Consider the following 14,090-nt stretch of genomic DNA (forward strand, 5'->3'; position numbering starts at 1 on the left):
ACAACTCGTTCACCGATTCCGGTCTCTGTACTTACCCTATGCATTAGTAAAAATGTCACGCAATTTATTAAAAAATATCATTAAATGTTAGCTTTCCCAGTTAATAACAAAACTATATTTCTTTAACACACATTGAGTACTATCCCTAATTTCCAATTGCACTGATAAATATAAAATTAACAACGTAACACAAAAATTAACATAAAAATAGACTAGTCAATTATAAAAATTAAAGCAATGCTGTTTAGTCATTATCTAGCTTGACCACTGGAAGACTGGAGTTAACGTGCTTCAAGAGGATCCAAGGTAGAGAAACGGAAATGGGTAGGAAATTATTCCCATAAAAAAAATTCTAACCCTTCAAGCAAAATGATAATTACTCATAAATAAAGAAATATTTATTTACTAGGACTTGTATATCAAGCTTTAAAAATATTATCTTATTATCTTACGAAAAGAAAAAGCTGTGTGCTTAATCTTTAACATAGCGCTGGACACTCTTATTCTTATCTTCATTGGGTAAGTTTAACCGTGTACATGACCGTGAGACAGTCAAAGTAACACTGAGCCAAAATTTAGTATTACCTAATTGGTTTACTTACTGCAGTATCCCTCCCACTCTATCACCAATTTCACAAACATTCATCGATTGGAAATAATTTTTAGTTAAATATTCGTTTTATTTGAATACAAAAAACATTATAACGCTTTCTTAAGATGATTTTAATTTTTAAAATTTGTTTTTGTCCATTACTCTTATATAATACGAAGAATTTCAAATAAAATATAATATACAAACACAATGATCTAGTATGCAGGTGGAGTCAGTCCTCGTTACCATAGCAATGGAACCGTTAAACAACTCCGGTTCCAGCTCCAGCAATTTCTATTGGCTAGATTCAGTGAACGAAAAAATGGAACGAGTCCGGTTTCAAAAGGATTTAAATCACTCCGGATTCGACTCCACCAACTCCAGTGGATTTAACCAATGAAAATGCTAGAGCTGGGCCGGAGTCGTTTAACGGTTCCGTTGTCATGGTAACTACGACTGACTCCACCTGAACACTAGATCATTCTGTGTTTGTATATTATATTTTATTTGAAATTCTTCGTATTTTATAAGAGTAATGGACAAAAACAAATTTTAAAAATTAAAATCATCTTAAGAAAGCGTTATAATGTTTTTTGTATTCCAATGAAACGAATATTTAACTAAAAAATATTTTCAATCGATGAATGTTTGTGAAATAGGTGATAGAGTGGGAGGGATACTACACTAAGTAAACCAGTTAGGTAATACTAAATTTTGGCCCAGTTTTACTTTGACCGTCTAGCTGACATGTACACGTTCAAGCTTACGCCAATGAAGATGAGAGTAAGAGTGTCCAGCGCTAAGTTTAAGATTAAGCACACAGCTTTTTCTTTTTGTAAAACAATAAGATAATATTTTAAAAGCTTGATATTCAATTCTTAGTTAATAAATATTATGAGTAATTATAATTTTGAAGGGTTAGAATTTTTATGGAATAATTTCCTACCCATTTCCGTTTCTCTACCTTGAATACTCTTGAAGTAAGTTAACTCCAGTCTTCTAGTGGTCAAGCTAGATAATGACAAAACTGCATTGCTTTAATTTATATTTGACTAGCCTATTTTTGTGTTAATATTTGTATTACGTTGTTAATTTTATATTTATCAGAGCAATTGGAAATTAGGGATAGTACTCAATGTGTGTTAAAGAAATATAGTTTTGTTATTAACTGGGAAAGCTAACATTTAATGATATAATAATATAATAAATTGCGTGACATTTGTTCTTATGTTTAATCGTTCCAAACCTTCTGCTGCCTCATTTTCATTTTTATTTGCCTAAATTTTTTGGGGCGGGGCGGAATCACTTTTTTTAAAAATAGGGATTTGAATCAACTCGTTCCACCATCGGACTCGTTCCAATGGAACGAGTCCGCTCAAATAGCCCATCACTACTACACAATAGTGATGGGCAGAACGAGTCCGTCTTTGGACTCGTTGGATTTGAATCAGTTCCAGGGTTGGAATCGATTCCAACAACTCGTTCACCGATTCCGGTCTCTGTACTTACCCTATGCATTAGTAAAAATGTCACGCAATTTATTAAAAAATATCATTAAATGTTAGCTTTCCCAGTTAATAACAAAACTATATTTCTTTAACACACATTGAGTACTATCCCTAATTTCCAATTGCACTGATAAATATAAAATTAACAACGTAACACAAAAATTAACATAAAAATAGACTAGTCAATTATAAAAATTAAAGCAATGCTGTTTAGTCATTATCTAGCTTGACCACTGGAAGACTGGAGTTAACGTGCTTCAAGAGGATCCAAGGTAGAGAAACGGAAATGGGTAGGAAATTATTCCCATAAAAAAAATTCTAACCCTTCAAGCAAAATGATAATTACTCATAAATAAAGAAATATTTATTTACTAGGACTTGTATATCAAGCTTTAAAAATATTATCTTATTATCTTACGAAAAGAAAAAGCTGTGTGCTTAATCTTTAACATAGCGCTGGACACTCTTATTCTTATCTTCATTGGGTAAGTTTAACCGTGTACATGACCGTGAGACAGTCAAAGTAACACTGAGCCAAAATTTAGTATTACCTAATTGGTTTACTTACTGCAGTATCCCTCCCACTCTATCACCAATTTCACAAACATTCATCGATTGGAAATAATTTTTAGTTAAATATTCGTTTTATTTGAATACAAAAAACATTATAACGCTTTCTTAAGATGATTTTAATTTTTAAAATTTGTTTTTGTCCATTACTCTTATATAATACGAAGAATTTCAAATAAAATATAATATACAAACACAATGATCTAGTATGCAGGTGGAGTCAGTCCTCGTTACCATAGCAATGGAACCGTTAAACAACTCCGGTTCCAGCTCCAGCAATTTCTATTGGCTAGATTCAGTGAACGAAAAAATGGAACGAGTCCGGTTTCAAAAGGATTTAAATCACTCCGGATTCGACTCCACCAACTCCAGTGGATTTAACCAATGAAAATGCTAGAGCTGGGCCGGAGTCGTTTAACGGTTCCGTTGTCATGGTAACTACGACTGACTCCACCTGCACACTAGATCATTCTGTGTTTGTATATTATATTTTATTTGAAATTCTTCGTATTTTATAAGAGTAATGGACAAAAACAAATTTTAAAAATTAAAATCATCTTAAGAAAGCGTTATAATGTTTTTTGTATTCCAATGAAACGAATATTTAACTAAAAAATATTTTCAATCGATGAATGTTTGTGAAATAGGTGATAGTGTGGGAGGGATACTACACTAAGTAAACCAGTTAGGTAATACTAAATTTTGGCCCAGTTTTACTTTGACCGTCTAGCTGACATGTACACGTTCAAGCTTACGCCAATGAAGATGAGAGTAAGAGTGTCCAGCGCTAAGTTTAAGATTAAGCACACAGCTTTTTCTTTTTGTAAAACAATAAGATAATATTTTAAAAGCTTGATATTCAATTCTTAGTTAATAAATATTATGAGTAATTATAATTTTGAAGGGTTAGAATTTTTATGGAATAATTTCCTACCCATTTCCGTTTCTCTACCTTGAATACTCTTGAAGTAAGTTAACTCCAGTCTTCTAGTGGTCAAGCTAGATAATGACAAAACTGCATTGCTTTAATTTATATTTGACTAGCCTATTTTTGTGTTAATATTTGTATTACGTTGTTAATTTTATATTTATCAGAGCAATTGGAAATTAGGGATAGTACTCAATGTGTGTTAAAGAAATATAGTTTTGTTATTAACTGGGAAAGCTAACATTTAATGATATAATAATATAATAAATTGCGTGACATTTGTTCTTATGTTTAATCGTTCCAAACCTTCTGCTGCCTCATTTTCATTTTTATTTGCCTAAATTTTTTGGGGCGGGGCGGAATCACTTTTTTTAAAAATAGGGATTTGAATCAACTCGTTCCACCATCGGACTCGTTCCAATGGAACGAGTCCGCTCAAATAGCCCATCACTACTACACAACCTATGAGTAGCAGTTCAAATTAATAATTTATTGTTTAATTTTCATATTATGGAAGTATTGTTGATCACAATATGGCGGGGAAGCCTGACATTTCACTCTCAGAGCGGGAACACAGAGCTAGCCATTTCTACCCAGCTTACTGCTAGTCATTGACTAATTTCTTTTTGTTTTCCCAAGAGCAGTTTCAAGATGCAGTCAGGAGACAGACTATTAGACCAGCAGCTAATGAACGTTATATTATACCTAAGGGTTTTTATGAGGGACAAATAGTGGAGAAATATTGTGAACACAGGTTTACTATTATTTTTTAAATAAATTCTAATGTAAATTTTTTTTTTAGTTATCTCAGTGACTGTAATTATTTCATTTATCCTCGAATGTAAATTACTTTCTTTTTTTTATCCTGAGAGAATTTTAAGGTGGGTGTACGTCCTTTTCTGGCTCTTGGTTCTACCCAGGTGTCTGAATCTTCCCTGAATGATGGCATTGCAGTCACTTAGAAGGTGTATTGGAGTTTCCTCCATTTCCCCACAGAATCTGAAATAACCAGCACGTACTGCCAAACTTCTTAGTCCAAAAACTTCAGTTCCCTTCGATGTTCTCAATCCATCAAACAATCAAACCGATTGTTTGCCAAACAATCGCTGTTTCATTCCTCATATTTACGGTCAAACAGCTGACGAAATTCTAGTTTGTGAGCATTCCGTCCTTGGGGAGGTTCAAATTAGGGAAGCTAGCACATCCATTCTTTGCTGCTCATGCCCTTTCTCATTTCACTCTTTTTCCAGGTCATTCTGAGGACGGTCCGCTTTATTTTTTATTGTTTAATTAATCGTTAGTTCATAAATATCAACCGAAAAGTAATTATTTACAGCTTACAATTTATTAATAAATTTAGAAATCAGTTTGTCAAAAATATTTTTATTTTCGTTATGGCAGATGAAATTGAAGTAAGATCGTCATATTTACTTGCAAGATTTATTTCATGAAAGCAGCTTACTGTAGCGCACATATGATGGTGTTAAATGAAGCGAAATGCACTTTACACTAGCACATTAAAACTCAGACACCAAGTTTTATATACTTTTGATGGACAAATATAAGGTATATAAAGTAAGCAAAGATAAAAAAGAACATATAAATTTGCCCATAAACAATAAAGCTTGCCATGGAAAGGCTCATAAAAGCCTTAAGTCTGTTTTCACCATATAAATTAAAAGAGTAGAAATAATAAAAAAAGTTGTATAAATTCCTTTATTTTACTTAAAATAACATTAGAGTAGTTACAAGTTAAAAATAATGTATTAGAACAACTTAAATTTTTTCTTTATCCACAAATATGTCTTAGAAATTGTATATAAACTTAAATTAAAAGCTTGCAGAAGTAATGGGATGGCAACTGCAGGGTTTTAGCTGCTAGCTGATACTCCGTCTTGTAGAAACGGGCTTGCTATAACAAAAGGAAGTAAAAACTAGTCAAATGGTGATTAGATAATTTTTTTTAAAAATTAATTATTTCCTATTTAATTTAATTATAAGTAAGTCTTCTAACTGAATTAAACTTCTTCAGTAATCTCTTCATTGTGTTCTCAGATTTCCATTTCCGTATTCTTTTTCAATAGATGATAAAAATTAAATCTTACATACTTCATTAAGACTTCTCCGATATCTTTTTTTTTTCACTCAAAACTTTTCTGGGCATTAACCTATCATCTGTTAAAGAATATGTTCCGTTGGGATACTACACTATTCACAAGTTATTTTTCTACTTATCCCGTCCTTCATAAAAAATGATTCCTAAATAGATAATTTATTCAACAAAGAAATATTCTTTTATTATAAAGATGATGGGTACGAAATAATAAAATTACAGAGAATCTCAATGTCTAAAAATAGTTGTAGGAATTTTCGGCAAGTTACTATTTTGATTCTAGTTCGATTCATAGCTATAATGGTAAAGTGTTGGCGAAAAATGCACAATTAATTTATGATGTTCAGTAATAAAATCACTGATAAAATTTCACGAAAATTATTTCGTATTTGAATTAGGATTTGTCACGACTAACAGCCACTAGGAAACCACTCTGTGCACCAAACTAATTTTATAGATTCAGCTACCGAAGTTATTTATTCCATTAATGTTAGAGTGAAAAATATTTTTTGAAAAGACGAAATTCATAAACGTGTTTATTCTTTAAAGATAGGGCAGAAACCCAGATTCACAGGAAATTCAGTTAAATGAGTTGCAGGTGGGAAAAAGGTACAGGATTAAAAATCTTAGCCCTAGATCTGTGTCTCACTGGCAGTTGACACGAGATGTCCTCTTCTTCTCCTTTTCTTGAAAAATATTATTCTTGTTTTTCCATATGGCCTCGGCTTATTTGGTGTACGCATTCAGATGATGATGAGCTAAATTTAAGTAATTGCAAATACAAATTTATTTGGATAGGAAGGAAGGTAAGGTTGTAAGGATTTATGAAGAAGATTTTTCAGACGGGTATGAAATATTTTATTCGATATATGAAGATTCAGTCGGCTTGTCCTTTATGAACATCTTTTCTGGCTGTTGTTTCCAAGCCTTTAATTTTTAAGGAAAAAAAGACTTGCGTTTTCCAGTTTAATCTAAATGGAATTTCAATTCTCCCCTTTAGTGATTGTTAATAAATTTCCTTTATTACGTGAAGAGTATATTAAAAAGTTGAATAGGTTCGTAGAATATAATTTAATAAGTGCTTGCTTCTTTCTTAATATTACTCACATTTAAAGCACCATCTTCGAAGCACAAATACTCACATTTTATAACTAATTTCTCATTACTGAAAGAAAGCTTTTTATCCTGTGAGATGCAACTACGGTGAAATTACAAATTAAAAGTTTAAATATTGCAACAGTTTGAGAAAAGAAGCAACAAAGATGAAGGTTAGAAGATCACAGGTTCTGTTAGTCGTGATATCAATCTTATTTATTAATTCCTTTTTAATAGGTCGAAAATTAAATAATTATTTCAGTTCTGTGTCCTTATTACAGATCATCAATTTAATATGTATGATTTTCGACCTGGGGATCCTCCACTACAATGCATGCTTCGATACCATTCTGCAAACGCCTGCCCTTTTTGCTTTTCAAGACATTCTTTCTATCAACCATCATAAATAAATTGTGCTTTTTTTTTTTTCTATGAATTATTAGCGGTCACCGAAGTAAAAAACTTAACCAGGTTCTCTTGAATTGTTAGGTCCTTGGAAGAGTGGTGGGTGCCGAAAATATATTATTATATGGTTAATATATTATTGTAATATATTAACGCAATCGAAGAACCACGTTATTGTATAGCAACAAAAAAGTAGGAAAGTAAAAGATTTTGAGATCACATATTATTTCTGAATACCATGAAAAACTTTATGCAGTTTCTTTCTAATAGCGCCATTTTCAAGAATGACTGAATAAACTTATTTTTAAGAAATTTGACATAGATATGACCCAGGAAGTGTTACAACTGAATTTCCGTTCCAAGTATTCTACAAAAAAGACCACCATTAAATTAACTACAGAGGAAATTCAATTGTGCCTCATTTTCGGAATGTACGGTATAGTATAAACGACATTGATTAATCTAGCTTTAGCAATATCCTTATTTGATTTAGATGATAACCAAGATCTCCTACAATGCAATATTTTAGTAGTAAAAATGATTAAATGCGAAGAGATGCAGTTGCAAAATATACATATGTACATATACAATATGCACATACAAGGTAGATTGATTCTAATCAAATTCTGCGTTTGTTTTACAAACGAGCGGCCTCTGAAAAAAATTCAGATCTCCAATTGTACTCAATACCTTGGGCCCAGAATTCATGAATAAAACATCATTTACTCAGATGAATAACATCAATAACTACTTTGCAATGATGCATTTCTCGTTTACGAAATTTTCTTTACATTTGGAATTCAAGTTACCCTTTATTTATTTATTTGCAACTGTACATTAGATACATTAGCTGAAGTGTGCACACAATACATGTTGTGTTTCCGAACTAGCTCAGTGCCACTACAGGGGGACTTGATGAGAGACACCAAACAACGCTAGCACACTCCAGGTTGAAGTCGTTAATGTTAAAGTTGTCAGTCTCTAGCCATTTGAACTAGAGTATACATTTTCATAGACACCATAAGAAATATTAAGTTTACATTAAAAAGGCTTTGTATTTACGCTTGGTCAGAAATGTATGTACATGAAAACAAAAGAAGAACACTCATTATGCTGTTATAAAGCTATTAATCTCCCTTTATGCAGTGGTTTTCTTTGGGGGATGCCGAAAAAATACAAATGTATACTGTGAGTAAACGATCCCTAAATGGATTGCGGTAGCGGGGAGAAGGCAGACATCAATCATTTGCCTTTCTCCTGCAGCAAGTAAAGAATAAAAATAATAAAACGCCAACTATAAAATTAAATATCAAATATTTCAAAGAAAAAAATAATATTTCAACAATTTTGTTTACATTTTATTAATAAAGTAACAGAGAAGGGGGGGAAAAATAATTTATTGTGAATGAATCTTGTACGTACTTTGTCTAACTCAAGTTAAAAATTACCTTCTGCAGACAGACATTGTTTGCGTAGAACTTGCCCAAGATGCAGAGTCTTCAGTTCATTTTTTTTTTTCTTGGTTTAACATTTGTCTCTGCTGTTGGTGCCTTACTTCACAGAGGTAATAAATCCAAGTCGTCTAGCCCACCATCTCATCAAATGAAAAGTAAAAAAACACTGTCACTCACTTGATACTGTTTTTTTTCCCGCCATTTTGACTTTCAACCAAGAGTTAGGGAGGGAAACTATTTTATTTGAATTGGTTTCTGGAACTCAGGTTTTATTACCTTTCTAGAACGAAGTTATTTATTTATTTTTAAAAGTTAATTTGAAATATTTTCTAAGATTATTTCAAAAGCCTTCATTCTTTCCAAAAATTAATAAGCCTTTTCACTCACATTCAAAGTGTTTATTAACCTAATAAAGAGTTCTAATAAATTTAATGCAATGTTATCTTTTTTTTTAGGAGGGTCTGATGTGAACAATTTGTTGCAATATCAGAAACAAATAATTTCAAGAACCTTTATATGATCTAATGAACTACCATGGGAGATCCGCAAAGTAGTGTCGATGATTGACAGAAGCAACATATTCAGCTTTGTATGGTATATTTTAAATAAAATCTGTTTCAGGCTACTATAGAAGGATTTTTTTTAAAAATTATTATTATTGCTCCATCTGATGGTAGAATGCATGATCATCTACTTGGCTTCTAACGTAGTCTAAGAATTTAATTTATGGGAGGCAAGATGAAGTTTTTCAAACTCCTACAATGGAGAACCTATTCTGAATAACCCAAAATTTATACAATAAATATACACACTAACAATAAATGCGTACGTAGTAGAAATGGTATGCCAAATCTAATTTGTTCCCATACATTAGCACATATTGTTCAAAATAAAAAAGTCCTAAATGGATGGATTCAAATTTGTGTTCATTGGCTTTAAAGCTGAAGTAGATATTATACGAATACAAGTTTTACAAGATAAACACGCAGCTGAAACTTCTACCACAATGGATTGTTAAAGTAATGATCCGGAATTAATGAGAAGAAAAATTCTGGAAAAACCAACCAGAAAGCTATACTACTCTATCAAACATGCTAGTATGAAAATAATAGTGTTTTTTCCAAACCAAAATTATAATTTCTATAAAATAGATACATTTTCCATAGAAGAGCAGAAAGATAAGATTAGATATTTTTTTATTTGTCGTGCGGAGGACAAGTATGTTCTTTAAGAAGATCTCTAAAGGGCAGTGTGAGTGAAAAGGAGATGGTGGTGGACATGGCAGAATTGTCTTGCTTAGCCGGGGTTAAAAGATAAGATGTCAGGCTGTCCAGAAGCAGGGCACACATCACGGAACTTTATATCTGCCCCTGACCAAACACATACGATGACGTTGGATGACCTCCATCGTAGTGTGTAGACGTAAGCTAAAAGAAGAAGAAGAAGTAACCTATCTAAGCTCTCCTTCTCTCTCACTATTTTCCTGGTTTCTACATCCAGTACATTCTGCCATACCCAGCAGTAGTGAGGCTTTTGAGACACACAACTCCATCAACCAGGTTCTTTTTTTACCCTTTTTTTTTTGCACCCTTCTTTTGCTTCCACTATTGCTAAACATGGTAAGCCGATTACTTGATCAAGAAGGAAAACGTCTGACTACTCCATTCTTCTTCTTTCTAATCCCAATAGATCATGGTTCTTACAAAATAATGCAATCTCGGTTGTCAATCACTTCGACTGTACTTTTTAATAAATCCGGGCTTGGTATTCCATGTTTTGGAGATAGATAATCTTGGCCTTCTCACATTGTAAACAAAACTAACTTCTGTTGTTTAACAGCTGATTAGGTAACTATTTCTTAAACAAGATTAGTTTTTTACGATTTAATCAGAAAAAGAGTTGTTTTTTTTTAACATATTAAATTTGCTATAACTTAAAAAAGATGAACAAAAATGATGTACACTCGGCAATCTACATTTATTTACATACATCAGATAAAAATGATGAAAAAAGAGTAATGTCATCCAGGTGGTACAGAGGGCTACAGCATACCGTGAGTATTATATATGGCCAGTGCACATTGGTAGCCATAAATTCTAAAAGCCCAAGAGAATTACAAGGAAAAAATTCAGTCAGAGAGCACATCGTTCCTGTAATTGGACATGAAAAGTCATACACATAAAAAATAAAGCCAATACGGACAATATAAATAATGGATTTATTTGATTCAACACTAAGAAAATAGAAGTGCATCTAAATTGTTTATTATTGAACAAAATTTCTTTATTCTGTTAAACAATGCTTCAAAAACAGATCAATGAATGCTTAAGCTCTACCTAAGGAATTAAAATTTCACTTAGAATTAAAATTTCAAAATATTTTAATGAAAACTTTAAATGAAACTTACCATTTAGTTTCATTAACTACTTAAGCTTAATAAGATTACTTAGTTTCATTAACTTAGTAATCAACTAGATTTTAAAGAAAAAACTTGGCTTATTCTGATGTTCAATTTTAAATTATAATTGCAGTTTTAAGAGCAAATTCATTTTTTGCAAATTTTTTACTGCAAGGAAATATTATTGTGTCCAGAGATTATATTGTGGATCTGATAGATTTTTCTCGATTAAATTGGAGATCTAAATGAAGATCTCCTAAAACCAAAGCATTGTTTTTCATCTGATTTTCAAGCACTCTGGCCCCTTGAAAGAAATACAAATGCACAGTATAAATTTGAAGATCTGAAAACGTGCCGGAGGAATTTAGAAAATTGAACAATATTGCAGAACTTCATCTTCTAGAAATAATAGCTTGAATAAGTTATCTGAATCTGGGTAGGATAACCAGTATAATCCATTTTACTCTGACTTGTTGAAAAGATAATTTTATATTAAGTTATTCCTAGCATCAATCCACTTTAGTTACTTAGTGATTATTAGGAAAATTACTTTTGATATGGGAAATCTTATCGCTGGCTTAATCTTCAAGGAAACTGACAGCAATAGGGATAAAGAGAATATGATTATATATAGTATAGGATTTAGCAAAGCTAATTCCACCAACATATTGGATCTTCAGAAAGTTCCTAGTTTATTAGAAGCTGGAATTTACTTACAAAATATTTTAAAGTTAATGCCAAAAACAGGAGGACTTCAAATTATCTGCTTACAATATGATTTAATTTTTATTCAATTGATAATTGCAAACTAAACAATTCTCAAGAAGCACACTGATTAAAAATACTCACTCTTTTGAAGTTCTAATATTTTAGAAGAAACCAACATATCTTTTTTAAAAAAGTTTTAAGATAACAGAAAATGATTAGGGACGTTTTCTCAACATTTGACCATATATTCGGAAGAAAATACTAAATTTTGTGATTGTATTACCAATGCATTCATTATGCCAGCGATTAAAAGTGATCAATATTTACATTTTGTTGATCCTTCAACAAATGAAAGCTGTAGTTAACGTATTTTTTTGTGAAAGGAACTTTATAAGGGGAAAAATAAATCCTGTCAAGTGATACTGATGAAAAAATATGCAAAAACGGTTAAAAATGCGAGACTAGATTCAATGATTTCAGTTTAACATCCGCTTAATTAGGCAAAAATGCAGCAGATTGTACCGTAAATATTTTACTTTAATCAAAAATTAAAATGGAAAAAATAAATTTACTTGTCAAACATTATCAATTTAATTTAATGCTTACTCGAATTATTTGACTATTCGTATAGTAATCCAATTAAATAATCAATTCAGCGATAATTTTTGTTCGTATGAAGGGGTAGAAAAATTATCTGAATTCATGGCCTTATTTAAAAACGGTATGGTGCCATTTATGACATCACGTTTAATAACAACTATATTAATGAGATAAATTAAACCTGACACATATTAAAAGTGTAAAAAATATAAAAAGTTTAATTAAAATGAAGTATTTAGCAAGAAGTGGTGAGCGGGTAAGTATTACTATTCTAGTGGGCAGGCCATTTACACTCAGTGACCCAACAAAATCCTGACCATACAACCGAGGATGGCACTCGTTCATCAATGTTTAATTTCTCTTTTACTAGCGTACAGTTGAACTGATTCCATTGTATCTCTCTGCCTTACTAATCTATTAAATTTAAAATAGTTAGGATTTTTACAGATCATTTTATCATTAAAATTCTATATTTAATACCAATTAATTAATTTATATTAAACTAAATGTTTATCGCTTAAATGTAGGTGGTAGTGATTGCACTTACCACTTTCCAGCTAAGATCCCTTTTTGGATGTTGAACAATTCGGACAGTACTTTTTGCATTGTTTAACACAGCTATTTTGAAGATACCTTGTACCTAACTTCTTTTATCCTAACCAGTCAGATAACAGTAATCCTTCTCACATTTCTGTAAAAAAGATGTAGAATGATCCCTATTATGTAGAAATATCTTGCAAAAACCTTAATACCTAAAAAGGAATCCAACTAGTAATCTGATAGATGTCTACAGAAACTTCCAATCAATCAAAATAGCATTTTGATGGCCAATCAACCCAACTAAATACACGCAATATGAAATCATAATGTAAGAAATTTGACTTTCAAAATATGTGTTCGTTCTTGGAATGTAGAAATAAATGTTTTATGATTATGATTTACTTTTGATGTTTGACTATATAGGGCTCATAGAAGTAGCGGTGGGCTGCAGAAAACCAACTGGCGGGCAGTAATAACCCGTTCACAAATAGTGAATGTTCCAGAAGTTACTTTCTGGTTAAAAACTGAACAAGAATAGAAACAATAATATTTGTTAGTTGCTACGTTGTTGCACATTTATAATTTATAGAAAATAATTCTTTTGAACACCATTACTTTTACTTTTAAGATTATTTTGTTGTTCTCTATCACAACTTCCCTGCCATACTTATATTAAGGTGCTTAAATTTCTTTTCCAATTTTCATTGTTAACAGAAAAGTAGTGCGCTATAGAAATCTTTCAATATTACTCACCAACTTAAATGCTGTACCTTCCTTTCAATTTGATATTTATGCTTGATATTTTCCAACTAATATAAAAAGTTAGGTATATATAGTACTTCAAATACTTTTCATTCACTGACTAAATCTGTCATTTTCATTTTAAAATTATTTTTCAGTTATAGTACGCGCGAGCACTTATTTTGTGAGTTGTTTCTGAAAAGAATGGATAAAATAATTAAAACAACATTATCTCTTAGAGGCATGTAATAAACATTAATAATTAAATAATACTTTAGTCACATGACTCTGGTTCTCGGACGAGTGTAAGTCTGAAGACGTATAGTGAAATTTACACCTGCATAATATGTACAATAAGTTAAACATACTGCAACATAATCAGGTACAACATGAAAGAATAGCATAACCTCTCCTCTATAATTTGACTGCTGTTAATTG

The 14,090-nt window shown here is 31.4% G+C and overlaps 1 protein-coding gene and 1 long non-coding RNA gene across 4 annotated transcripts in view; both read right to left on the minus strand.

Annotated features, from left to right (window-relative positions):
* LOC141460118 (voltage-dependent calcium channel gamma-5 subunit-like) overlaps window positions 1–14,090 on the minus strand; it is a 434,126-nt gene that overhangs the window by 50,345 nt on the left and 369,691 nt on the right. The gene's annotated exons all lie outside the window — the stretch shown is intronic.
* LOC141460124 (uncharacterized) lies at window positions 5,341–14,065 on the minus strand. Its single transcript, XR_012461745.1, has 5 exons — window positions 13,926–14,065; window positions 13,665–13,847; window positions 12,919–13,062; window positions 8,660–10,815; window positions 5,341–5,510 (listed from the first exon to the last, which is right to left on the minus strand). It is a non-coding gene; the product is annotated as an uncharacterized lncRNA (long non-coding RNA).

The sequence above is a fragment of the Rhodnius prolixus genome, unplaced genomic scaffold (assembly GCF_049639745.1).
Source record: "Rhodnius prolixus isolate KJV_2025 unplaced genomic scaffold, Rpr scaffold_6, whole genome shotgun sequence".
Classification (NCBI taxonomy): Eukaryota; Metazoa; Arthropoda; class Insecta; order Hemiptera; family Reduviidae; genus Rhodnius; species Rhodnius prolixus.